The following is a 27,631-nucleotide window of genomic DNA, read 5'->3' as shown; positions in this document are numbered from 1 at the left end:
AACCAACCACCCCAAAACTCAGTAGCTTAAAACAGTAAATCATTTCTCACAGTTCTGTGGGTAGGCGGGACAACACACCAGGTCGGAGTTGGTTTGACTACAAGGGATAAACAAGAATGGCCTTGTTCTCCTGCGCTGGGCTCAGTGTCAGCCCAAGTGACTCCCCACCCCATGACAGACTCGCCAGGGCTTCTTCACATGGTGGCCTTGGGGTTTCAAAGGGCAGCAAGAGAACCAGCCTCAGGTCTCAAGCAGTTTCGAAGCCTCGTTCGCCGTTGCCCCGTTGGCCAAAGGTCACACAGCTAGACCACAGTCTTGGAAGGCTCTGCTTGAGAGCACAGAAAGAAGGGGGACTGTCTGGCCATTTGTACTCTGTCTAATATATCATGCTCCTCTAAAGGAAGTGGCAACTGTCTGCTTAATCTTGCTTAAAGGATCTGGAAGGATAAGGGTCCATGTGGGCTTATGCTGTACTTGTCTGAAAGCACATATTTGAGCTGCTGTGAAAGAAATTCATAAATATGTATTACTGATTTTTACAAAGTCTTTTAAAGAGGAGGAGAGAGAAAGAAGGAAAGAGGTTCTGAAGAAAGGAAGGAAGAAGGAGGAAGACATCTTTCTTGGCATATCCAATTTTATTCCTTTGCATTGCCAGAACACTACCAATCCCATAAAGATCCTAAACTCTCTGGTTGTCATTACTTGTCTTGTAAAATAGCCTCCTATCTCCCACACTTCCTCATGGGTCAGGCCTCGGCGCTGGGAGGCGCTGGGAGGCGCTGGGCCGTGTGTGTGTCGGGGAGGCCCCAGTAGGGGAACAGAAGCCCACATTTCCATTCCACACAGTGGTAGTGCTTCAACTGCTGGCGCAGCGTCAGGAAGGCCGAAGATGCAGACCAGCAACGCCCCATTCTTAGGACATAATTAATGCGCTGTTAATTTTTTTTTCATCAACAAAGGATTACCAAAATACCGCATGATTTCCTTCAAAAATGTGACCCTCCCTTTCCTGTCTCATTTTTCTTTTCCTGGATCTGAACGTGGTTTCCATTGGCCTCACGAAAACAGTCATTTCTGTTCATTTTCCTCAACTTGTCTCAGCTCCTTGATCTTAAGGAGGGCAGACAGGCTAAAGCCAACTATCAGTAGAAATTTGAAGGACTGCTTCTCTCACTCAGAGCTCTTCTCAAAAAGTGCTTCTCCCCCCTTGTGAAGCCAGTGGCTTCCTCTATGTCCCACAGCAAACCTCATGGTGTTATAAAAAGCCAACTAACTAAATAATGCCATAGGAATCTTAATGACTAGGGTTATTTGGCCAACAACATTACACAGTTTTTTCCTCTCAGAATTCAAGCATTTAAAATTACAAATATCCCATCCAATTCAAATTTAATTACCAGTGTTCAAACTTTAAGAACTTTCTCGTTTTCAATTATGTATAATTGGAAATAATGAACTACAGCTAAAAGATGGTGATTCGGCTCCTTTTTTTAAAGGGGGAGCAGGAAAGTGGCATAATTGTTATCTCTTCCTGATAAAAAATTTTTCTTGCCGACTGCCTTTTTTTTTTTTTTTTTTTTTTTTTTTTTTACCAAACTTCCCTAAATCCCCCAGGCCAATTTCTCCACGTTTATTTATCATCAACCACGAATGAAAACTGTGATGAGTCCTGATGTCTAAGTTGGCCATAGACACTGTAGTTTCCAGAACAAAAGCCCATGTCTGAGAGCCGAGCCAATGCAAGCTTTGACAATGGCAGAGGGCATGTGAAGTAAGAACTGTCACGGAAAACCCAGGATTTAACAGTCACCAGCAGCCCAAAGAAGCTCGGAGCTACTCCGCACGATCTGTTGGGTGAGGAAAGGAAATCGGATGGGTGGCAAGGAGGGGCCCCACAGTACGTTTGGGGCTTCCAAATGATCCCACTCACAACTTGTTCTCCTTCCTGTCAAAGGCTAGACTTTAGAGTCAGCCACTTCTGGTCATGCTCCAGAGACGTGGCCTCTGAGAAGGCAGGGCCGGAAAGCAAAGCCTTCCCTCAAGACAGCCCTCCCTGTCTGGGGACTGTCTCCTTGAAGTAGGGATGGGTTCATTGTTCTCAGAAAAACCATTTCAATACTGTGCAATCTCGTCCATTGTCTCTAATGACCATCTTTTAAAAAAAAAAAGAGAAAACACCCTCCCCCCCAGTTTTTTTAGTACTCCAAATCACTTCTTGAAGTGAGAACCACCCACCTGTCAAATAGCTCTTATAATAACCAGAAAAGAAAGTTTCCCCGTACGTGTGTGGACACATGTCCATACATGTGTGCGTGTGTTGTTATTCCACTAGCATCCATCAGAATGGGCCACATCTTGTCACCATGGGCAGTTCTGTATACATGGAAGGTTGAGGAGACTTTTCTTTCCACTCAACTTTCTCTCTGGAAACAAGAGTCCTTGTGTCTGGGAGATGCTCCCAAGTTTCATGCAGGAACAACATCCTTTCTATTAACCAGGAAAACCTAAAGCTCTAAGGATTATTCACCTTTGAATGTGTGCTATTTTGGCTCTGGAGTAATCTGAACTCTTTTTGAGGCGGGGGGGTGGTATCTATGCCAACTGAAAAAAAATCCCACTTTATGCTGGGATTGTATTCATGCGTCTTTCTTTCCATAATCTTACTTTGCAGTTTCTTTTTTTTTTTTTAGTCGACTTCACTGCACTCGTCTCCCCCATTCTTTACCCACCTTTAGTATTATAAGGTTTTCTGAAGGCTGAGCATTTCAGATCTGACTCACACTGTTTCCCCAGAATGTATTTCTGTTTACCAAAATCTCAGATTACCATGGCAACTATCAGGAGTCCCTAAAATGTATGTTGCCTTTTCTGTGCTCAACCTAGAGCCGAGTCACTGCAAATGGTCACAGGGATGACATAAGAATTACATCCATGGGGGAGCAAAGAGCCGCCCACCCTCAGCATCACCAATTTCTTTCCATTTTCGTGTGTCTCGGGGGAGATCGAATGGCAAACCTAGGAGGATAGTAAACTTGTCAGGACAGACTCTTGTTGTTTCGCAGACAGGGAGCCACTGACTGTCCTGTGCTGTGTGTGCCCTGTCAGTGGTTCAGGACAGAGAAGAGGAAACGCTGAAAGACGGAACAGGAAACAGATGGGAGATGTGATCTCTCCCAGCTCCCCAAATTCTGAAAAACCTCAGACCAGCCTGGTTGCTTGAAGATTAAGACAAAAAAGTGAGATCTGTGCCTTTCCCAAAGAGGGGCCAGCAGAAGCGGGCACAGCAGGGAGTCCTGTCACAGGGACCCCAGATCCCATTGGCTGCGGTTCAGGGCCAAGGGGAAGTGAGAAAGCTCCATCGAGACTGAGCCAACGTGGGCCTGGAGGTGGGGAGGAGCCTTACACTCTTGCAGGGGGAGCCTCAACCCTCGCTTCATGTTGACAGCTGAAATCTCTGTCATCATGTGCTTTGGGGTTAAGAATACTTCTTTCTTTACCAAGAATTAGGAGGTGTTTACTAAAAATTAGGCCTGCAGGAGCACCTGGCTGGCTCAGTTGGAAGAGTGCCCCTGACTCTTGATCTCGGGGCCGGGGGTTCAGGCCCGGGGGTTCGGGCCCCATGTTGGATGTAGAGATTACTAAAAAGCAAACAAACAAACACCAAAAAAATTAATGAATTTTAAAAATAAAAATTAAATAAAACCTTAAGTCTGTAACGGTGGCCAGAGGAAAGGGAGTCAGTCTTCCACCTCTGCAGGCTTTAGGGATCATGCCAGGAAAAGGAGGGAGCAGAGTCTGGAATCCATGGGTTGGGATCATTTTCAATGATTTCCCTCCCCCAACACAGAGACATCAAAGAATCTAAATGGCATCCTTCAAATTCACTTGAAGGTGCAATTATTTGTCCAAAAATGATTCCTATGCCTGCGTTCAGAGCTCTGGGAGAAATTCTTGAGGTGATTGTTTCCCGGGAGGAGATTAGGACGCACATCCAGCCTAGAAGTTTCCTTTGCTTCACTGGTTTGGCAAAGAGGGTGTGGGAGGAGGGGGAGAGGGGCAGTGATCCCTCCCGAACCACCAGCAAGTTGAACCTGCTTTCTGAGGAGATGCTAAAATCCCAATAGCAACACCATCCAAAAATCCCAGACACCCCTCCCCCTCCCAGAACACCACATCTCACTTGTGACCTTGTACAGCCTGTGGTCAGGAAAGAGCCTTTGAACACATCTCCAGAGCTGCCACGATGAGAAGGTCTTTGATTACTCAGTTCAGCTGGTCCTCCCTCCTCTGTAATTCCCTACTTCCCTCCCTCAGCCCTCTTCACCTTGTCCGGTAGCCCAGGCAGGTTTGGGGGTTTTTTCAAGGCAACCCATTTTTTTTTCTCTTTTCATTTTCCTATAGCATCCTAAACCTCAAGATGCAGTTAACGCTAATCCTGATTTATTTAGGGTTTATCTGCATTATTAATTCTGATCATGAAAAAAAAAAGTGCTCCAGGCCCTGGTTTGTATACAAAGTTTGGGTGTTTGTGAAAGGGGCCAGCAATCCCTGGGAAACCGATTTCCTTTAGCCATCTTTTAAATGCAAACAACTCTTTTGCTAGATTGAAAATATTTCTTGAGATGGTCCTCTCCTTAACAATTTCATTTATTATTATCCAACACCTCCCCCCCAACACCCCGCCAGTCAATATCCTTTGAAGCTGCTTCCTGCATTAATCTGGACTTAATATGGATTTAAACATTTACAATGGAAAATAATTTGGGTTAAAAAAAATAATCTCCCCTGATAAAGCTAGAAAACCCCCACGACTGTCAGCATCTCTGACAGCCAGGAATAGAATGAGATTCTTGAATATGCATATTGAAGAAAAGGAGCAGCAAGTCTACCAGGGTGTATGTTATATTTTATATTTGTCAGCTGTTATGACTGGACTGGAGCTGAGTGATATCCCGGGTCTTGACTTGTTGTTTGAATGAATTCATCATCACTCAGAACATAGGAACTGTTACTTGGTACCCAGAATATACTCAAAAATGCCTTCCGTTGGAGTGAAAGAGAGCTGTCTCTCAGAGGTAACAGCCTGCATCCATCACTCCCAGCCGGGCTGCTCAGGAGCTAGGGGGTTCCAATGCCCCCTCCACCATCCTGTCCAGTCTTGCATTTTCCACTTTACTGACCAGTAGAACACTGGAAATAGAAAGTTCATATTTCTCTGGGCAGTCCCCCAGCGTGGCCACTGTTATCAAGGGAATTCATCCTGGATGAAGGAGCCCAGGGGACTGGAATATTTTCATAGGAACTTAAAGGAATTCAAATCAGACCTCCAAGTCTGTTTTGTCAGATCTTGGAACTTCAGGCTGACCTACAAAGGTTTTGATTTCTTAGGGTCTTGCAGAATGAGGCTAGACTAACCCCAAGAAGCACCCCCTTTCAGGGATGGGAAATAATGTGGCATGGATGCCATCATGCCTCATTCCTATGCCCATGGCAGATATCACTGATCAATCCCAACATCCTCTTCCATTGAGCCAGAAGGCAGCCCCTGCATCCTTCTCAACACAAGGCCTCAGGAGGCACTGCCTCTTGTTTGGGACACACATTGAGAGCTACTTGCCGTTGCTGCTGGGCCCTGTACTACTACTTCAGAAGACTCTGAGCTGATCTCCAGGCTTTCAGCATTCCCCTTCAGCCTAGCTTGTGCACCGATACTGGTTGTGTTCCTGTTCTAGAGAATATGGCCCCGTGGTGTTAGAAGCAAGTCTGACGTGAGGGCATATAAATTCATTGTACAAATTTTAGAAAAGGCAGATATACAAAAAAGTGGACAATTAAAATGACATAATTCCCTTAGGATATACATATTGATGTATATGCTTCTCTTTTTATAAAATATTTCTTTTTTTAGTGTTAAAAATTCACATATACTTAAAAAGTGAGTGAATTTTATAAGTTCTTACCTATAAATTGCACCTTAATAAGCTGATCACCTATCTATATATTATACATTTAAAAAAGTGTATGTAGTGCATCTGAACTTTCCGTGCATTTTAAACCAAAATATGGGTTTCATATTTTATATATTCTATTGAAGAGTCCATAAACGTTATTATCTGTACACTTTTAGATCCTAAAATATAGTTGAACAGTCTTAGGGCATATACCTACACTTCCAGCATTCCAAGGATATCTCCATGTGTTTGCCCATTCTTTTTTAAATTTCTTAACAGCTTTATTGAGGTAAAATTTACATCCCAAGTAATTTACCCAAAGTGTGCAATTTCATGGTTTGGGGTATATTCACAAGCTTTTAACTAATATTTTTAACTAGTATTTTTTTGAAGTAGGCTACACACCCAGCATAGGGCTTGAACTCACAACCCTGAGATCAAGAGTCATCTGCTCATCCAGGCACCCCTAATTAATATTTGATTTTGCACTGTTTTGATAAAGATGCGCAAATGTTTTTCCAGTTTATTTCATGTATTTTTACGTCTGTACCATGCTATTTTATAAGCCAGCCCAAGACAGGAACTATGCGCTCTATTTCTTTTCTGTTATGATAATAATATTAATTAAAATTACATCAGCTGTTATTTACTATGTATTTTTTTATTTCATCTGCAAAACAATCCTGTGAGGTAGCTGCTGTTATTTTCATTTGCTGTTAGGGAAACTGAGGCTCAGGATGATGAAGAAACTTGCTGAAGGCCACTCATCAGTGACCTGGTAGTCACTGAACCACATTAGCCCCCAGCTAAAAGGCATTCTTAGAGGCCAAGTTAATGATACCATCTACCTGCCATTCTGCTCACCTTGGTCCTGGCAACCTGAATGAGTCTCTGGGGGTGAAGGATCAAGTCAAAATGTCTCAAGTCTTCATCCCCTGGCACTTGTGATTGCATCCATTCCATTGTTCTCTTGGCAACGACTAGCTCCCCACAGAGCTCCTTCCATTTGGTAGAAGAAATCACTGGATATCATTTTTGGAATTTACCATTTTGGAATAAAACTTTAGAAGAAGTAGTTAAGGCTAACAAATTAGGATCTTCTCAACTCCCAAAATGTACCATTCTGTAGAGCAGCGTGACAAATGGCAGGATTGGAGAACTCAGGCTTCCCATTTGGGACTTCTAGAACTGTCCAACTAGCTTCCTAATATACGCTTGACTGTACTGTGCCGTCATCTTCAACAATAAGGCAGGTTACATTCGTGACTCTACATATCACAATGAAGACACTCAATAAATATTAAATAATAATTATTGTTTCTTTCACATTCACTGACAGGATAAAATCCCAGTAAAGAACCTTAAAGGTCTAATTACTTCATTGGCATTGAAACCAAACTGCTAGTTGAGAAATTAATTGTGGAGCCGTCGGAGATGGAGTAGTAGGAAGTTGTTTTGAGCAGTGATGTCAGTCTGAAACTCCGAGGAAGATGTGGAGCAATAAACACCAACGCAAACTGCCGAAAGTAGCTGAGGAGGAGGAGATCAGATGTGCAGCTGGCACCACACAGACTTCTGTTCATTTACTGATTCCTTGGGCACACAAAATACATGTGGAGTGAGTGACCACCTGAGTTAATTAATAAGCAGAAAATGTCTCTAGAGATATTTAGAACCATGTGGAGATGATCTCCAGCACAAATGAAGACCCAGAATATTAATAACCACAATTATAAGAGTAATTAACATTAGCTGAGCACCAGCTGTGAGCCAGGTCCTATTTCAAGTGCTTCAAATATATTATCTCATTTAATCCGTATCACAAGTTGTATAGCAAATATCATCCTCATTTTTAAAATTAGAAAATGGAGGCACAGAAAAGTTAAGTAATATCACATCCCAACATCACACAGTTGAGCCGTCCAAAAAATAAATAAATGAAGAGTGCTCAGTTTCAGCCAAGTGAAAGTATATTCATTGTGCCACTTCCTAATCTCTTAAGAGATGACTGAGTTTCCAAGACCCTAAAGAAATAACCAGAGATCGCCCAGTCCGTAGTCTTCAGACTGCTCCCCTGGAACCAGGGGAGTTGCTTCAGAGGTCAGTCCTACCAACAATAAAGTATTTGTGCCAAACAGGGATGAGTTCAGCCTTTGCTGCTTGAACCTACTTTAGTTATAGGATTTCCACATAACATTTTGTTTTCATACAAAAGAGAGAAAGAGTATTCCATTGGTATAAGTCTTAGGCAGGCAAACATTTTCTTTAAAGGGCCTGATAGTAAATATTTTAGGCTTTGTGGGCCACACTGTATCATGGCAACCCAACTCTGCTGTTATAGTACAAAAGCAGCCATGGACAGTATGTACATGAATGAATGTTGCTGGGTCCCAATGACACCTCATTTATAAAAGTAGCCTCTGGTCTAGGCCATCCACCTCTGGTCAAGTGGAGTTTGCCCAAACTTTTTGAATAGGGGTTATCGTGCCTGCCCACAAAAAAAAAAAAAAAAAAAAAGTATACTGTCCAAGACCCCTATATTTATTAGTACTTGTCATCTATCAGAAAGTCCATGCCATAGTTTAAGGAAAAGGAAACTAATGTGTATTGAATGTGGATTTTGTGTCAGGTAACCTGCTACTACTGGTTCTCCATCTGAATTGATCCTCATTGTAATTATGAAAAGTGAACTGAATGACCCCCCCCCCCCTTTAACAAAGAAGGACACTGAGGCTTACACCATATTGACATGGCTTAAAGCCACATTGCTGCCTTGTGACAGACTGGAAGGTCATCTATAAGTTACCCACTGGCGATTCTTCTCTAGGGAAAAGCAGTCAAGTTCACATCATAACCTCACTTTGCTGCCCCCTAGATACTTCACGAACATCTCTATTAAATTAGGGATTTCTATATGAGTTTTCCCAAGGCTTACCACGGGAAGTGGATAACCTTGCAATTTCAATAAGCTATTCTCCCAATTATGCTTATAGTCATGTATTGTCTATCTTACCAGGTTGCATTGGGGGTGTGTATTAGGTAGTGATCCTCCATGATTCATACGTCTTTTGTCAAGATCATTTTTCATCTCTATACTTTACTCTCTACCTCTTGTACTTGCCTCTCTTGAATTCATACTGTGCTGAGAAATTTTGGAATTCTAAGTCTTCAGTAAACTCATTTTCTTCCAAACATCCACTGGCAGTACTAGCTTGGTTATATGCCACCAGTAGATAAAGAAATTTAATTTCTTCCCCTGCATGGGATAGGTTGAAATTTTGAGGCTGAGGTATTGATGGTTGGTGTACTGAATCTCTTCCAGAACACACATTTATTGTCTTCCTTCGTGTGCACCAAAATGCCTTGGAATGAAGGACCTTTTACATCTATTTTCAACTCATTCTGGATCGGTTTCCTTTTAAGAACCATCAGCCCCATTCACCTGGCAATCGGAGGTTGGTGCCAGAAGTCAATGAAAGCATAGCCTCTGGTTATGCATAGCTCTCAGATCCAAAAATCCAGGTCTGTGAGCCACCATAGCTTGCCTCCACAACTGAACTGTAACCCAGCTATGTGTAAAGCAGAGGAGAAATCCATCACACGTGGAAAACTTAGCCATCAATAAGCAGCTCTGCAGGCCTTTCAGTTGAGGACCAACCACAGAACTGGCTCTCCATCAACAATCAAACAGTCTTTAGCTGTGATCAGCCACTTCCGTCACCTCTGAGACTGGCAGATTTCCAATAAAGCCAATAGCCCCCTCCCCCAGGGTAAGGTCATCAGCAGGAGGCAGGCATTGTCGTTTAGCCAAGCAATTTGACAACAGTGTTAGCTTACACTCTATTAGCCAGCAGCTACACCCTGACCCCTGACCCTGACATTGACCTCAGACAGACTTCTCCTGAGGTAGACTCTGATCATTTGAGGTGGCCCGCCCTGCTGGTTAGCATGCGAGAAGGCCCATCAGGACCAAGCAGGGCTCCCTAGTCACCCCCACTCCCAACAGGAGGCTTGAGGCTTGAAGTACAGAAACAAGCCAGAGTTGAACCCAAGATGGCAAAGGTGAACATTCAGAAGCATATCCATCAGCAGCCTGTCACCAAAGGGCGATGTAAGAACTATGGAAGCTTTCAGCGCAGGGGTAGCCATTGTCTCCAGACAGTTCTGCTCCTTAATGGAAAAGACATATCAAAATATGGCTTACAAAATACAAAATAATGGACTGAGATGTACATTATATGAGGGTGTTAGATTGCAATGTACTTTACAGTGGGGGAATTAGATTGAAGTGTTATGCCAGGGTAGTTAGGTTGAAATATGGATTATCCTAGGAATGTTAGCTTGAGATGTGCTTTATAACACAGTTGTTAAATTAAGATGTGCTCTTCAGTGCAGGCATTAGCCCGAGATGTGCATTATAGCAAAATTGTTAGGGGAAGATGTGGATCCCACTTTGGGAGGGGATAAGAGAGGAAAACACCCTGTGTTGAATATTATTCAAGGTTACGGAACGTCTTCTGCATTACGTGGGTTGCAGGGCTTTGAATGCGGGGGAATGAGAGAATGCAATATATAATGTTCCTTCCCTGCTCCCTTCTCCCAGCCAAACAACCTGCCACTTTCCCCACTTTTCCTGTTAGGGACTTACAGGCCTCCCCCATCAATAAAAACATTAGCTCACTAAACAGCCTGATGGCTTTTCCTTCCCTGGCTTAACCCTTCGGGAGCTGGGGTTTCCTTTGGATTTGTAAAGATATTGATCCTGGATAATGTTTGCTTTTCTAACTCTCTCTTCCCTAGACTTGATGGATAGGTTCAGGGCTACATCTCGGCAGCCCATGCACCGCAGCTACCCAGGGAAAGGGGAATGGGAAGCAAGGCGAGCGTTCGGTAGTTAACACCATCGGAATGCTTTTTCTGGGATGGACAGGCTGGGGAGAAATGTGAGGGCCACAGTCACTTTTAATCAGCACAGGATTTCACTTTTGATTTTGCTCATTCTTGTCCTGATCCCTCCACCAATATTTCTTTAGTTCAACTCAAAGCGTTGTATAGTTTCTAATTAATATCAGATGCTATCTCGAGGTTGGCTGCCCTGAGTTCCATTTTCAAAGACCGCTTTTTCAGTTAAAGAATCTCTAGCCTTATCAACATGGATGAATCCCAGTAGCTATGTTGTTTGCTTGCAACGCTGGCCGAGGTGGGGACGACTTTAATAAACCCTCACCATAGATATAAATCTTACCCAAGAAAAAGAAGTGAAGAGGAATGGGAGCATCATCTCGCTCATTAACCACTTGGCCTACGAAGGTTCGCTGTCTTCCCAACAGTGTTTTTGTTCTTTCTTCTCTTCCTTAGTTCAGAAGATATAATTTACAGCCTCCAGAAGTCTAGGTGAGCGCAATTGGATGATGTCCAGCTTCGCCGGAATCAGAGAGGTGAGTTCCAGCCTTCTTGTTTCTCAGTGAAAGAAAATGTTATACCAGGTGAGTCAACTCAGTCGAAAAGACTAACCTGCCAGACAAGGGCACCAAACAAAACCAAACAGTTCAAAGGAAATTGCAGTGTTACTAGACACCTCTGCATTGTGCCCTGCGGTTCCAGGAAAGAGGCAAGTGGGCACTTCTGTGTGCATTTTGTCAGGCTCTGTTTCTCTAGACAGAAAAGAGGGTTTGCTGCGGGACAACAGCACTTTACCTTCCCTGGCGGAGCTTGCCATGGGCAAAACACAAGGAATAGGAGAGAAATATGCTGGCCAGGTGAAAAGCAGTTTCACCCACCCTAGGATGTCTTTCCCAATTTTAGCCCATCAGTATTCCCGCTCCTTCTCTCAGCATTTTTGGGGTATGCACTCTGGAAGTTTGCTGTGTTCTTTTCTCCTCTTGGTATCCATTCCTGCCTCATTTTCTAACATCACATTTTCCTTAAAAATAGGCTATGAGAGCTATTTCTGTCTGCTGTCAAGGGATCTGTCCAGCCAGACTCCCACGGGATGTAGGAATGAGTTTAAAACCAATCCCGAAGAAGAAAGAAAAGAAAGGGTTGGCTTAGTCCCAGACTCTGTTTTTAAACAAATCTGTTGGGTCAAGTGATGTATTTGTGGCCCTTCCCTAGAAGGGGAATTACAGTATGGTACTCTTGAAAACCCTCTAAAATCCCACCCCAAAGAAGACACCACATAGGATCACAGGAGAATCCTGGTGGCCTGGAGGTTGGAAGCAGTTCTGGAGTCAGTCCTAGTCCATCATTTGCTTGCATTGTGGATTTGGGCAAATCACTGGACTTTTCTGAACCTCAGTTTTTCCATCCATAAAATGGGTTTGATGGTAGTAGCCACCTCACAGGGATATTATGAGGGACAAATGGGCTAATGTGTATAAAATGCTCCGTCTTTGGCCTGCCACAGGGTAATCACTCCACATGGAGTGGCTGAGAACTTTATAATTTTATCACCATACCAGCAGCTAGCAGGAGCAATGTGCCAGTTTACCACGGGCTCTGACACTTGAGTGTCATACCACCACCAGCACTGACTTATCACATACCACGCCGACCCTCATGTGTTCATCAACCCATCTAGTTTTAAAAACATGCTGTATCCCTCAGCCTTGCCCCTTTCCAAGACTAGGGTTTATGAGGATTTTCTCTGCAGAGGAAGAAGGGCAGCCCTGCCAATGAGGGGCTAGACAGATTAGAAGGGCCTCATTGATGGAGTATAATCCCCCTCTGTACTCACCGGTAACTATCCATGATTGTATTTCAAAGGTAACTGTTCATCTCCACCGTGGGGATTGGCGTGCACTCCACAAATAGGGCCTAATGTGATCCGACAGGCCTGATTTCTCCAGATATATATTAAAACAACATGCCCAGTGCTGATGGCTCCAAGGTCCTGACCTTTAGCAAGAACTTATGACGTAAGGCAACCTGCCCAGGAGAGCAAGTGGAGCAGAAGGCCAGAGGGACAAGGTCATCAGCTAATGAAGTGGTCAGCATTGAGTTTCTGTCACTCAGCTGGTTAAGAGGAAACTGAGAGGGAAGTAAAAGAAAATGGGAGCATTTGAGAAACAAAGAGAAGGACCACGTTTGAGCTGATGCTCCAAAAGTGAGCAGATGTTGTCAGAACCAGGCTGAGGAAACGCGGCCTGTCTGAGCCTTCATTATAGCCTCGCTCAATCCTACCTGCTGAACACAGGCTGGTCAAAAGAACATTGGGAAGAAGCTAATTCTGTACAAATGCCAAGTTAGAATGAAAGTGAGCAGCTCCTAAAGCAACCTGCTCTTTGGTTCCTATCAGCCCCAGACATACAGTAAGGACAAGTGGTCAAGAACATGGGCTTCGAGATGTGTTCCAGGCCTGTTCCGGGTACACTACCCATTGAGCTTCAGCATCATTATCTGGAAAACTGAAAATGGTCCCTACCTCAAAGAGGGGTTCATAGAATTACAGGAGAAAATTCATATCAAAGGGCATAGCATGATGTTTGGCATAAAGTAGTCACTCAAGTGTCAGCAGCGACCATTGTTATTCTGTAAACACAGACAATCTCAGACAGAGAGTGAGTGCCTGGTTTTAAAAAATGGGTAGTAAGTCGTGTGTTACAGACTACGAAGTTGGTTCCACTGGTTTCACACTGGGAATTCTAATGTTTCCCATTAGAGGAGCACTTCAAACTTTTGAATGACTCGCCTGGTTGATGAACATTTATTGAAAATTACTGAGTGCTGAGCACTGTCCTTGGTGACGCTGAATCAACTTTGTTCTTCACCACCTTGCTGGGGAGATGGAAACATCGAGACTCAGAGCCTAAGTGGTAGTATACTTCGAGAATGTAGCATGGGGTAGAGACAACGACTCTTCTTGAGAATATCAGAGAGAAGTCAAAGAGAGGAGGACATTCATTCCTCTTTCATCACTTACTCCTTCAGATGATGCCTTAGGGTGCATAAAGCTGGTGTCACTCTCCCCATTCATTTTATGTATGAAAAAGTTGAAATCCAAAAAAAAAAAAAAAGGTTGAAATCCAGGCAGGTTACCCTTGCTTTTGTTTGCAGCAGTTCATAGGAGAACTGAGACTGTTACCTGAGTCTCCAAGCTTCCAGAAGGGAGATTCCTCAGCAACATCAGGATGAATTATGCCCACTGATGGCCATCTGAGATCCAGAACCATTTCTCCTAACTGGCATTATCATCGTAGCCAGATTAATAATCCAACTCTTAAGTCCCAGTGCACAGAGATACAGAAGGCTTCAGTTCCGTTGCTGAGTTATTCTAAAGGTTCTTTCAAAGCTTTACCCTCTTACTTGTAAAAGTGAAGTGCTCTCTAGATCAGGGGATGAAAATGATAGACTGAGGACCAGCATGCTAATCTCAGCAATACCCTGGTTTCTTTCACATCCCGCAATCACTGATGTTTCAGGTCCCCAGATTAAGATACTTATGTTACCTGCCCACCTCTACTTTACAAAGATGATAGGAGGATAAACTGAAGGCATTGATCTGGGGAAGTACTTTGAGTGTTTAGTGGGGAACATAAAGTCCCAGTGGAAGTGATTATCAAATTAGGCTGTGGCAGCCTAGGAATAAAGACTTAGAGCGTCACCAGGGCCACCAACCCCTGTGCTGGTCATGACCCAGACAAACATCCTTCTCAGGATTCAGTTCCTTGGGACTTTTCTGGGTTTCGAGACTCCAGTGGAACAGCACAAATACGTACCATTAACCAAAGCTACTCTCTTTTTTCTTTCAAATATGGACCTAGCCTCAAGCTTTTTTCTGATTGTGGAGATAGTATATAGTCTCTTTTTAAGATGCAAGCAGTTTATCAAAGTATAATGAAAATTAAAAACACCCAAAATTCCACCACCCAGAACAAACACTATTAGCTTAGACTACCTCCTCTCAGACCTCTCTTCTGCACACATATGCATATATGTGTCTTATTTTATGTTACTGGCATTATATCATACATGCTAACCGAAACAATAGACCATGTCATTGAATTATAACTTCACGTTAGATTCATTTTCAATGACTACATAGTAGTCCACTGTTGGGTGTACCATCAGTTACTTAACTAATGTCCTACGGAAGGCCAGTAATGTTGCTATGAACACTACTCTAATGAATATCCTTATGCTTAGTTAATCTGTCCAATTATTTCCTTAGGATAAATTCCCACAAGTTGGAACTGTTAGGGAAACTACTCCCTTCACCCACTGTTAAGAAGGATTTACCTGGAGCAATGAGGGAATAGAAGGGCAAGGACTAACCACACTGGAGAGTCCCTTCAATCCTAGTGATCCTCATCTATTCATCCATGGGAAAATGAGCATGACAGAGGTGAATTTTCATCTCCCCAAGATTAAGTGTCACACCATGAGGTTCTAGAAGCTTGAGTTGTTTTGTGTTGTGTTTGATTTTTTTTTTTCAACTACTCTTCTTGCCCTGGCCTTTGGATCCATTGCACACCGTACAACCCACTCTGCAGTACTCTTCCTCCTCAGACACTGACACGGTGGATTCCATTTTCTCTTTACTGGGTTTTCTTTTGGGTGGCTTTTCTCTGTATGGGGCCCAACGGTTGATTAACTCCTTTGGGTTAGAGTCAGCACTGAGGCCAGCCAACCAGTGAGTTGGGTTGCGTGATTACATTGCAATGTTTTAATTTGTCTTTGGACAAATTCTCATAAGCTTTCCTGAGAAAATCTCCCATTAGATGTAGTCGTTTAATTTAAGAACGGTTGGGAGAAGAAGATGAGCTAAGATGACAGATGGAGGAATGCAGATGTGTACGTCTTAGGGGGACTCAAAAGCACTCTGAGGATTTGGCATCCAGTGAAGCACAATGTCGGCTTTTACTGCTTGTGTCCATGGAGTTGAGAAATTTTCAAGAAATCATTAAAATACAGGGATTTGCTTAGATGACAAGCAGGTTTTATTATTTTTTCTTGTCTACAAAATCATAACAAGTTCAACTAAGGAACTAGCTAGCCCCCCTCCCACACACACACTCCCCAAGTCCAGAAAACATAAAAAATAAAAATTTGAGTAGCTTCTTAGGGAGGCAAAACAAAGCAAGAAATAATAATAAGGCTGCTGTTGGAGAGAAGTTTCCTTTGGTCACATTACCACAAAGATAACTTTTTAAATTCCGTGCTTACCCTGGTTTCCTTCAAACAGTTTTTCTGGACATCCTAATTTGGAGTTTGTATAATTCAACATCTATTATTGTTTTAGGACCATGGTTATTATTTTTAATTATAATTTAAAGCTGCCTAATATACCCAGAGGTCACCAGGCACCTAAAAGAAATAAATAAAAACAACTTGCCATTTTTAAAAGCGGCATGTTTATTTGGAAGTTTCACAAGCAACTCAACTAAGACATCATAAAACCTTCAAATAAACTAAAACGGAAACAAAATAAAATGTCCAGCCCTAATCTCCTTAGAAGGCAAGCAGAAGAAGGTTGCAGCTAGCTGAATGCTAGCATGAGAACGTTCAGAATGATTTTCTTACTGAGTTTGGGAACTCCAGGGTATGTCTTCGTGCCCACACTCTATATTGCAATCTGTATAGTCCTGGTCCAAGATTTGTAATCCTCGAGCCTCAGTGTGAAGTTTTAGTCAAAGAGAGGTCAGTCTAACAACACACTTGGTGCAGAAAAAGCAGAAGACATGCTAGAGGCATGGAAGTGCCTACCCACTGACTACTTCATCCAGGTGGCTTTGGATGGCCTTCTCCAGTGCAGGTGTCCATAACGTAGATTCAGGTCTCATTAACTCTATTTTAGATGTAAAATTACTGAAATATCAAAGTCTACTGATTTAACATTTGGAAGTCTAAAGAAATTTCAAAACAGTTCCATAATGTTTCTACATGTGAGTTTCCATAACAGAAAACAGTAAAATCATTTTCAAACCATTTACTGCTAGTATTCTCCATGTAATCAGAGCTGTTATGGTTTGTTAAGCAACAGAGTTATCTAGTGGGAAGGAGGTTTATGCTGCTCCAAGACCTTCTAGCTACATAAGTATGCAAATCTGTAAGTATTATAGAATCTGTTGAACAAGCATAGTTAAGATTTCCAGAGGGAAGCATCTATTCTCTCCACTCCCAGAATAGTGTTAGATAGTTCAGAGTGACTCTCTTTAGGGCCCAGAGAGCTGTACTGTCAAATTCAGGTCACTCAGAGTTCTGAGGCTAAGGCAGAGAGTGGTGTTCTCAGAGTGGTACAGAAAAGACTCCTGGAGATCTCTGTGGAAGAAATAAGAATGAAAAGAGAGGAGAGAGTAGAACAGAACAGAAGAGAAAAAAAGAAAAAAAGGAAAGAAGTTGATCCCCGCGATGACAAACTTGAATGGCTGCAATGATTAAGCAAAAAATATAAATAGGTGAAGTGGGCAATAGGGAGTGGTGGGGACTGTGGAAAATGTGCCCAGCCTACAGGGCATCTGTTGCTCAAATCCAGCTGAAGGCTTTCAGGCCTAGCATAACCAGAGCTTTCAGTTTTTCAAGAGAGGCTGGAAGTGTAGATTCTTTTCACTTGAAATACCTCAAATTTCGAATGTTGGCCATCAGTTTTATTCAGATACCCACACAATATTTGTAAATTGTATGAGATAGAAGTAAGCAGTTGGGAACTAAAAATAGCAACAGGTTTTGAAGCATGGAATGGATAATTTATATTAAAGAGTTCTTCTTTCATCCTCTGCCACAGATAAGGGAGAGTCTTATCAAGCCTTAGTACTAATTCTCCTCTATAAAGGAAAATATATATTTTTTCTCTCCCTTCTAGCCAGTGCCCTCAAGTCTAAAATAACTTTTAATCTGCTTTATCCTGTCTTTCTGATTCTCTTTGTAAGTATTGGGCTGGCGAATGAACTCTGGGTATACTGAGCTAAGCAAATGCTTATGATCTCTTAGCCTTCTGAGATGGGGATGGATTGATGCATAGAAAAGATTTGCAAAAGGTGGAAAGCTGTTCTGAGCCTATTTGCAAAATTTCTGAGATAAATTACAATATAGTTTATTAATTATTTAAAGATATTATCCTTACAGCACTCCTGGCATTTCACCTTAGAAATATTGGTATTTGGAGGTTATATTAGTCAGTTTTTATTAAATAATGTTGCAGTAACAAATAATCTTCAAGTCTCAGTGGCTTACAACCAAGATATATTTTTCATGTATAGGTTGGTTGCATCTCTCCTCTAGTTCATCTTTGTTCTGAGCTCTGGGCTGAAGGAGCAGCTCCTCCCACGATATGGTGCTAGAAGGGAGAAGAGAAACCACATGAAGGCTTTTAAAGCTTCTTCTCAGAAGTAGCATACATTACTGCCTCTCACGTTTTATTGGTGGCCAAAGCAAGTCACATGGGCACGCCTGACGTTGATGAGGCAGGAGACTTATTACCCTCTCACAGGGAAGGGCAATAATCAGGAACAATTAAACAATCTCCCGCAGAGGTACCACCTTGGGGGCTTTGGAAGAGAAAAATAATGGGGAAGCTCCCCAACATCTCATGTTGGAGAAACAAAGCTGACCCTCGGCTCCATTCTGACCTCCGAGGGGAGCATTGAGGTAATTTAAGTAGAGAGTGGTTAAGGGCATGGTATCTTGAGTCAGACTTCCTGGGTTTAAATCCTGGCTCCACCATTTCTTGGCAGTGAGGCCTTGGATATGTTACTCAATGCTTCTTGTCTCATTTTCCTCATGTAGACACACCTACTTCATAAGGCTGTCGAGAGGATTCAATGAGTGAGGATATATGTTGAGAAGGAGAGAATATTTAGAACAGTGTTTGGCACATAATAAGTATTGACCATTACTCAGTGATGATGACTGGGAAGCCATCAGGTCAAATGCATCTCAGCCACCTTCTCAATAAAGGTCAAGATTTCCTGTTATAGAAAGACTCTTCCAGGCCTTTTCAACTTCAAAATCCTCTATTAAAATGCATTTCTGGAAGGGCTAAACCCTTAGGTCTTTATCAACTAATACTTTGTGGGGACTACTTTGGAAGCAGATTCTAGCAGGATAAGATGTAAGAAGAGTCCTGGAGACAGTGAGGCAGAAAACAGAAGTTGGGGAACAAGGACCCCTAGAATAAATTTGTCACACATGATGGTTTTACCAAGAGCTAGCTGACTAGACCAGTAATTCTCATCCTTAGCTACATCTTCAAATCCCAGGGGATGCCAAGACCACACCCTAGGTCAACGATATCAGACTCTATGTGGCTGGGATGCAGGACTCAACACCTTAAAACTCCCCCATAGTCTTTCTATGTCAAACCAAGATTGATGCATTGGAGCAGTCTACCTTCCACTCAGAGTACCTGATTGCCTCCTTCGTGGTACATATTTTACTCTACCATGGGTCTGGATTAACCCTATCTCTCCAGCACAGTCCAGATGAACTGACCAGGAGAGGAACACTTGCTGACAAAGACAAGGGAGAGATATGGCCAAAGTGGAGCATTCGTCTTTTCTCCCCTTCTGATTGATCACTTTATACAATAATAAAACTTTTAAAAGGTTGAACCTGAACTGAGGCTGTGACTGTGACACAATTAATCAAACTCTTGAAGAATCATGTTACATTATGTGCTTCAAGCATTGATCCACTTCACTAAAAGTTGGCCTGAAATATTACCTACACAGGATACTAGATTCCTAAGAAATGGCCAGGATGTCATCTATTGCTTTGCATCTCCAAATAATATGTGGACCTGCAGCTGAGCAAGACCATACAGCAGGACAGATTTTGACACATCAGAGGGTACATCACCGGTCCCTACCTTGCCCCAGATTGCTGGGAGTAGGAGTACAGAGAAGAGAGGGCTGATGATGATGTGTTCCTTAAACCTGTTATCACTAAGCCTAGATAGCAATGATACTGTTCATCCACAAGGCTCCCAGTCTCCCTACCTGTTTTTTTTCCCCTACCTGTTCTTGAATAAAATGCAGACAGTGTCAGCATCCCTGGCACCATAAGCCCTACCCCATGGAGGCACATTTTTGGGGTCCTCTCTAAATCTAAGTTTAACAACAAATGCATCCTCCTTTTTAATTCACAGATACACATCAAGTCAATAACAATATCTAGCATCTCCATGCAGTTCTTTCAGTTAGACAAATACTGAAAAGTGCCCAGACCATTTGAGCCTCACAACACCCCCAGAAGGTAGTTAGGTGAGCCAGGATTTATGATCCCCATTTTACAGAAGAGGAAATTTGCTAGGGAAGTGATGTGAGTTGTGAGGTCATGGAACTGGTGGTAAAACTGGAACACCTGGTTTTAGGACTCGGATCCTGTGTCTTCCAGCAACTTCCAGGCAACATAGGAGACCACAGAGGAAATCAGATCTTGTGCTGGCCCCAAGGCAAAATCACATTATAGACAAAGCTCCTTGGATGCCTTGCCTCTTGCCCTTCACCAGCCTTCTTCCTCTCCTCCAGGTGTCCCTCTCACCTTCTGCCCTCTTAATGTGTCAGCCCACACTTTCATAGGGTCCCCTGGGCCCAGGGGTCCTTCTGTGTGCTCCACTACCCGCCTCTTGAAACTACCCTGGTCTTTAGCTGGCCCAGTGGAAAGACAGATGTGCCCTCCAAGCTCAGTTCACCCTTGAGACCTAGCTGCATGACCTTGGGCAAGTTGCATTATGCTTTTAGGTTTCCCCTTCTGCAGAATGGATTATTACTAGTACCTACTTCTTGGGGCTATATGGAAGATTGTACAAGTCACGTACATAAAACACTCCAGACCATGTCTGGCATTTATTAGGCACTTAAAAGGGGTAGTCATTTCAGAAATCATTTCTGTTTAGTCATTAATTGTATATGATAGCAAGCAGTTTTCAAGACCTACTATGTAATGCTATATATCAAATTATGCTCAGCACTTTTCATGTACTATTCTCTCACTGATTCCTCAAGACAACCCCATGAAGCAAGCACTATTATTACCCCACCTGACAGAGGAAGAAACTAAGAGATTAAATAGAGCCATCTAGACCCTAGATTTGGCCTCCGTGGGTGTAACTCCAGAATCAGCGCTCAGTTTAGGCATGAACTTCAGCTGTGGGAGGTGGGGGGATAACAAACATTTAACATTGCCTCCTGCCAGTTACATTTTTAACTAAGAATATCTCTGAATAAAGAAATAACTTAAGCATACAGTGCTCACATGGAGAGGAGTGAGTCTATGATCGTGAAATATCTGCCAATATAGCCAAGAGGACAGACAGACCATAAGTAGGAAAGAGGGCTTTCTAGGTCCTGCTAAAATTATACTATGAATATGCTTTTTAAATTGAAGGAAGAAATCACAAGAACATGTTTGTGGGACATAGGACTTAGCTCAGGTGAGGATAGCAGGGTTTTTCATTTTTCATTTTGGACTTTTCCATATTATTTGAATTTTCAAATAGAGCTCCCATGTTGATTTTGTTTTATAGCAACAGGATTTATCAGAACCATACGACATTTTATTTTGTTATGTATTATTTTTTCCTTGTACACTTAACATTTAAAAATTAATGAATGTCATCCTCAAAAATTATACCACACAACTAACCACCTTCTCCACTCCAATGTCACACCCTCAAGCTGCTTATCATCTTAATACAAAGAGGAGACAGGAGAGGCAGAAAAATAGGAGCGCCCAGCAAGATGGATTATAATTAAGTGCCTGAGAATGCAGAGCCATCTCTTGAGACCATAAGAGTACAGCTCCCTTCCCAAACATGGTATTTTCCCTGATGGTTTTTTTTCCCCCACCAGAAATTTTCCACTTTAATTATGTGGGTTAGGTTAGAGAAGTTCACCTTCGGAACTTTAAATGCGCAAACAGCTAATCCCTTCCATAAGACACATTTCTGGGAAAGCCCAAAGATAAATGTTTACAGCCTGTGCTGAGAGAATAGAACCCAGTGAAATTGGAAGTGATTTAAGCATTATGTACCCATGCCCGAAGAAACAAATTAGAAAGAGCTCTAGCCTCTACGTTCTGGAATCCTGACCTTCATTCTCACAAAGAGTGGAATCATTGGCAACACTCATAGGCTCGATTTTTTTTTTCTCCTTTTTCCTGGTTTTGACTTCAACATGAGGAGGATGGTAATTAAAACCATACTTAAAATATTAAGTCTACTACCTAAAGGAATGAAGTTTATTGAAGTTGCTAAGTGTTCAGTACAGAAACTCAAAATAGCCCAAGCATACTCCCCTCGGCATATAACCAAAATATTTGTTGAAAGGAACCTGAACATAGAAATGGCACACACGTGTATACACACACACACACATACACACACACACATCAATACATTGATGTATCAATAAATGGAATACATTTGTCAAGTAACTAGAATTTGACAAGCAGAGAGCAAAGATGACCCCCTAATTAAGGTACTTAGAAGGAATGTTAGTCAGCAAAATTATGAAATGGTCTCATAAGAGCACAGAGAAAACAGGGACCAATAATAGATACCAGTTAACCTCTTAGAGATTGAGTTTTCTCATCAATCATATGAGGTCAGTATCCATTTGGGAAGGATATGGGGAAGTCGTAAGGAGATACCCAGCATGACAATTGGCACAAAGTAAGAAGGTACTTAGTTTAAGGTCCTTTGCTCCTACAGGGTCTCATAGCCATTCAAGTGACAGGAGATGAGCACTCTTCCTTCTCCCTATAGGGCTGGATGGGCTCTACAGGTCAGTCCAGATAAACTCCAAGTATGGTCAAGAAGTCAGTCACCATCTTTCTCTCCCACACCTACACTCATAAGGAAAGGGCAGCATGAGGTAGTGGCTAAAAGTTGAGTCCCGGGTTCAAATACCAGCTTCGGACATGGGACAACTCATGGCACCATCCTGAAGGTCACTGTGAAGAATGAATGTGAACCTGAATGACAGGTGCTCAGCACATAGCACGTCCTGACTGTTCTGGGCTGCTCTGCTCCCCGGGGGCTCCTCTCCCACCTGCATAGCTGCCCAGATGCCCTGTAGGCTGGACACGAGGGTGAGGAGCCTTTTAGGAGCTGCTAATAACTGTTTATGAAGGAGTCATAATAAGTGCTACCAATTACTGGACTGCTATTATGTGCCAGGCACTGTATTTCAAGAAAATCTTCACTGCATTATTTCATTTTAACTCTACCAGTAGGAGGGAGGCACAAGAGTTTAACAGAAAAGAAAATAGACTTTAGAGGCATAATTTGAACTAGCCGCCCCCTCCATCCTTCATCATAGCTGGTGACCTCTGGAAAAGTATTTAAATTCTCTGAGCCTCAGTTTCCTTATCTTAACAATGGGTATAATGTAATGTCTACCTCCTAGGGTTGCTGTGAAGACTTAAAATTAGATGGATAGATAGATAAATAAGTAGATAGATCATAGATCTCTTATATATATGTACATGCACACATACATATAAAATCACAGTGTACTGGGGCACTTGGGTGGCTCAGTGATTCAGTGTCTGCCTTGGGCTCAGGGTGTAATCCCAGGGTCCTGGGATTGAATCCAACATCAGGCTCCCTGCATGGAGCCTGCTTCTCCCCCTGCCTGTGTCTCTGCCTCTCTCTCTGTGTCTCTCATGAATAAATATAATCTTTTTAAGAAAACCACAGAGTATAGTACAGGTAAGATATAGATCTCTTATATATGTATATACACACATATTCATATAAAATCATAAAGTACACACACAGATATTTATATAAAAAATGCTTAGGTTCCTTTCAACCAGTATTTTGGTTATATGCTGAGGGGAGTATGCTTGGGCTATTTTGAGTTTCTGTACTGAACACTTAGCAACTTCAATAAACTTCATTCCTTTAGGTAGTAGGCTTAATATTTTAAGTATGGTTTTAATTACCATCCTCCTAGTACAAAACCTAGAATAGAATGTTTTTAAAAAACAAGTGAAAAATGGCATATGATAACACAGTAAGATGTGTGTTATTATCCCCATTTTATAGATGAGAAACTCCTCAGAATGAGGTCCTCTGACAGAGGCCATTCATCCTCTTTTAGTGATAAGGTGTTTCCTTGTTGTATCATAAATGAGTAAGAAATTGATGTGGAATTTTAGAAATACCCAGGATTGGGGTAACAAGTAGAGAAGAATATTCCTGACAGGCTCAAACCCTACTGAGGCTTTGGGGATGAGGGAAGAGGAACAGTGAATGATCAGAAGAAATATTAGCCATATTTCCTTCTTTTTTTTTTTTTTCTATGTTGAATGCTTGGGGATGAGACAGTTGGTGAATTTATTCCCAAGCCTCTACTAGGAGACATGTTATTTATTAAGCACCTAGGCTGACAACCAGGATAGGAAAATAGTTAAGGGAGAGTACTCTAGAGTCACCTGCCAGGGTTTGAATTCCTGCCTGTCATTTATAAGCTGTGTGACCATGGAAAGTCTTTGGACCTCTGTGAACTTTGAGTTCCACAAACTATAAAATGAGGATAATAAGAGATCCTTTGCAGGGCTGCTTTGAGAATTACACAGTTAATAGAGGTAGAAACTGTGTTATGCCTAAAACTTGGAAGCATTCCATGCATCATAACTTTTATTATTGCTGCTGTTTTTATATGTTTTATGTGCATCATCCAAGATTTGGGTAGATTAGGCAATGGCCGAATCACCCAACTACTAGCAACTGGTAGACATGGGATTCTGAAATCTGATCTACCTGTAGCAGTCAGAAAGGTTCACTTATGCTGTATAACAAACAAGTCCAAAAATACAGTAGTGGGACACAATAGAAGCCTATTCCCTACTTAGGCAAAATCCAATGCAGTTCTAAGCAACTATCCATGTGTTAGCTTAACGTTCCAGACGGGTCTGCTCTTAGCCACACCACCACGTCGTGATGACCGTGGCAGGCAAAGAACAGGAAAGCTGTGCACTAGCCTTTAAATGCTTCCATGCGACGGTGCACGTGACTCTTCTACTCACACCTTACTGGCCAAAACAAGTGACACAGTCACGCCTACCTCAAGAAAGAGACATGCAACCCTTCTGAGCACATGGAAGTGGAGGAAATTAAGTTATCAGCGAACACCGGAGCCCAAAGCCAGCCTCCTAAGCAGCTCGGCGGTGCTCCCGCCCCGGTCAGTGCTGGGTGCGCCCGTTGTTCAGCTCTCTCTTACTGCAGCAGTAGGTTCCTACAGCCCTTACTTAAGTTCAGAGAAAAGCATCAGCATTTTAAATGAACTAGTTCATCGGTGACTGTTTCACAGATTCCAGGCTGGCTCCAGTCCCCTTCATGCGTGGCAGCACAAGTCGCTCCAGCTGCTCCCTGGGAAGGCTCTGGCCCCCAAATATTTAGTTAGCAGCCATTCAGTTAAGTGGAAATGACTTTTTATCGGCTCTCCCCTGTACAGCTGCCACCAGCGAAGGCCGTCTCCTCCTTCCCCCTTCTCTGCCTGGCAGTCCCCCCCACCCCCCCATCGACAGCCTTTAGCTCTGATCAATAGTAACCGCTGTGTAACAGCTCACGCCCGGCTGCTCTGCTTTGCATCGATCAGACCCTTCTTCCAACAGGTAGTCGGCTATTTGAGGCAATGACTTGAGATAAACACCTACTTTTCCTTCAGGCTAATTCATCTCAGGTGCATTTCAAGGAGGCTCTGCACCCCGTCTCTGTGAGACAAGCTGAAATCATAGAGTCAAGATCAACTCCTCGTGGGCTCAAGATCCTACAAGACCTTTCTTCCACTCCCCTTTCCGCCCCCCTTCCCTTGTATGTTGTAAGTGCCACTTATAAACAAGATACCAAGACTTGGGACATTGAAAATGCCACTTCAGAAAATGTGTCAGCCAGCTGTCCCTCTTTCCTTTTAATGAGATGCATCCGGGACTGCAGAAAACCAAAGGCCGCCACGGAGGCAGCATTGTCGCCGGGCAACCAAGCATCCTTCCAGCTTCCCCAGAACTAATCTCACAATATCCTGCAACCCTGGTCCTCTCACAACCTCAGGGGGAAGTCCTTGAATCCACCCCCATCCTCGTTCCAGGCTCGCAAGTGAATGTGCCGGGAGCTGGTGTTACAAAACCAGTTGTTATTTTGAAATTGACTGGGGGTTGGTACAACTTCAGGGCATTCTAATCAGAATGCAGGCAAGACTGGAGGATACACACTTTTCCCCCCAACATGTACACTAAGCGGGGCTGAATGGTACACCTGTCAAAATCATGACTCTGTCACCTGAATCTCAGAACTCCTGTCCTATCTCTCTTTTTTCAGACCCCCTCACATACCCAGTTCATCAGTCCCTAAGTCTCTTGAGCCCTCCCTTGCAGTGCAGTGTTCATGTCCTGGCCCCTCATTTCTGGTATCATCCTATTCCAGCCCTCACTCCCTGGTGCTCGGACCATTGCAGTACCCACTAGCTGCGTGCTTGGCTTCCGGTTGTTTCTGCTTTGTTAGTTTCACCCTGTACACGGGTTAATCTTCCTGGTGACTACCTTCTCTTCTCAGAAGCCCTCAGTGGCTTCCTATCACCTACCAGCATGGAGGCCAAATTCCTTAGCTTATCATTCCCACCCTTCAGACACCTGGTCCTTACCTCTCTCTCCAACTAACTCTAACTCTTGCAGTCCTCCAGCAGAAACCCTGCACCCTAATCCATCTACGTGACTCCTTACTTCTTCTATGATGGTTTTCTAGCTCCGTGCCTAAAAAATGAATGTCACGCCCCACACCATCCTTGAGATTGTTTCAAGTCCTAATTCCACTACTTATTACCTGTGTGACCTCAGTTGAATTATCTAACTTCTTTCTGCCTCAACTTCTTATCTGTGAAATAGGGATAATAATAGTATCTACCACAGGGGCGCCTGGGTGGTTAAGTCAGTTAAGCATCTGCCTTCCGCTCAGGTCGTGATCACAGGGTCCTAGGATTGAGTGATACGTCTGGCTCCCTACTTCTCCCTCTACCGCTCCCCCTACACATCCTCTGTATGTGTGTGTGTGTGTGTGTGTGTGTGTGCGTGTCTCAAATAAATAAATAAAATGTTTTAAAAATATAGTACCTACACATACGATGGTCATGTGGATTAAATAACTTAACATATGTAAGGCATGCAGAATGGAACCTGCACATAGTAAAGTCCAAGTAAATGTTTCATCTTATCGCTCTTGGTTATTATTTTGCCACTTCCTCAAGTCACAACCCAAAGCATGCCATCTCCATGAATATTCTCCAGGTTACCCTAGCAAAAAAATATTCATTTCCTTTTCTGCCACCCAGAGCCCTTCCTTTATACTGATAATGTAATAATGATTGTTGGGTGTTAAGTACATGCTCAGTACTTTTATATGCATGCTTTTAAATTCTTGGACCGGGCTGCCTGGATGACTCAGTCAGTTAAGCGTCTGCCTTCAGCACAGGCCATGATCCCAGAGTCCTGGGATGGATCAGTACATTAGGCTCCCTGCTCAGTGGGGGGCCTGCTTCTCTCTCTACCTCTGCCTGCCACTCCCTCGCTTGTGTGTGCATTCTCTCTCTCTCTCTCTCTCTCTCTCTCTCTGTCAAATAAATAAATAAAATATTTTATTTATAAAATTAATCAATTAATTCTTGGACTGGACACCTTCTGTTTGCCCCACATCCATTCTCCCTCCTGTTCTGTCTTGCTTTCGGCCACTAGAGGCTGATCTG

General features: G+C 42.9%; 1 long non-coding RNA gene across 30 annotated transcripts in view; it reads left to right on the top strand.

Annotated features, from left to right (window-relative positions):
• The window catches only part of LOC111096046, a 267,063-nt gene that overhangs the window by 200,672 nt on the left and 38,760 nt on the right, over positions 1–27,631 (top strand). For 7 of the 30 annotated variants that reach the window (XR_005360170.1, XR_005360185.1, XR_005360153.1 and 4 more), the window contains 5 exons: positions 1,615–1,854; positions 7,291–7,569; positions 9,274–9,406; positions 11,310–11,389; positions 12,717–19,957. This is a non-coding gene — a long non-coding RNA (uncharacterized LOC111096046). Of the gene's footprint in view, positions 1–1,614; positions 1,855–7,290; positions 7,570–9,273; positions 9,407–11,309; positions 11,390–12,716; positions 19,958–25,564; positions 25,765–27,631 lie in introns of those variants that run through there. The other 23 variants (XR_005360187.1, XR_005360188.1, XR_005360158.1 and 20 more) reach the window with 13 other exon arrangements.

Source organism: Canis lupus, chromosome 5 (genome assembly GCF_011100685.1).
Source record: "Canis lupus familiaris isolate Mischka breed German Shepherd chromosome 5, alternate assembly UU_Cfam_GSD_1.0, whole genome shotgun sequence".
Lineage (NCBI taxonomy): Eukaryota > Metazoa > Chordata > Mammalia > Carnivora > Canidae > Canis > Canis lupus.
This window is presented reverse-complemented; position numbering and strand designations above follow the sequence as displayed.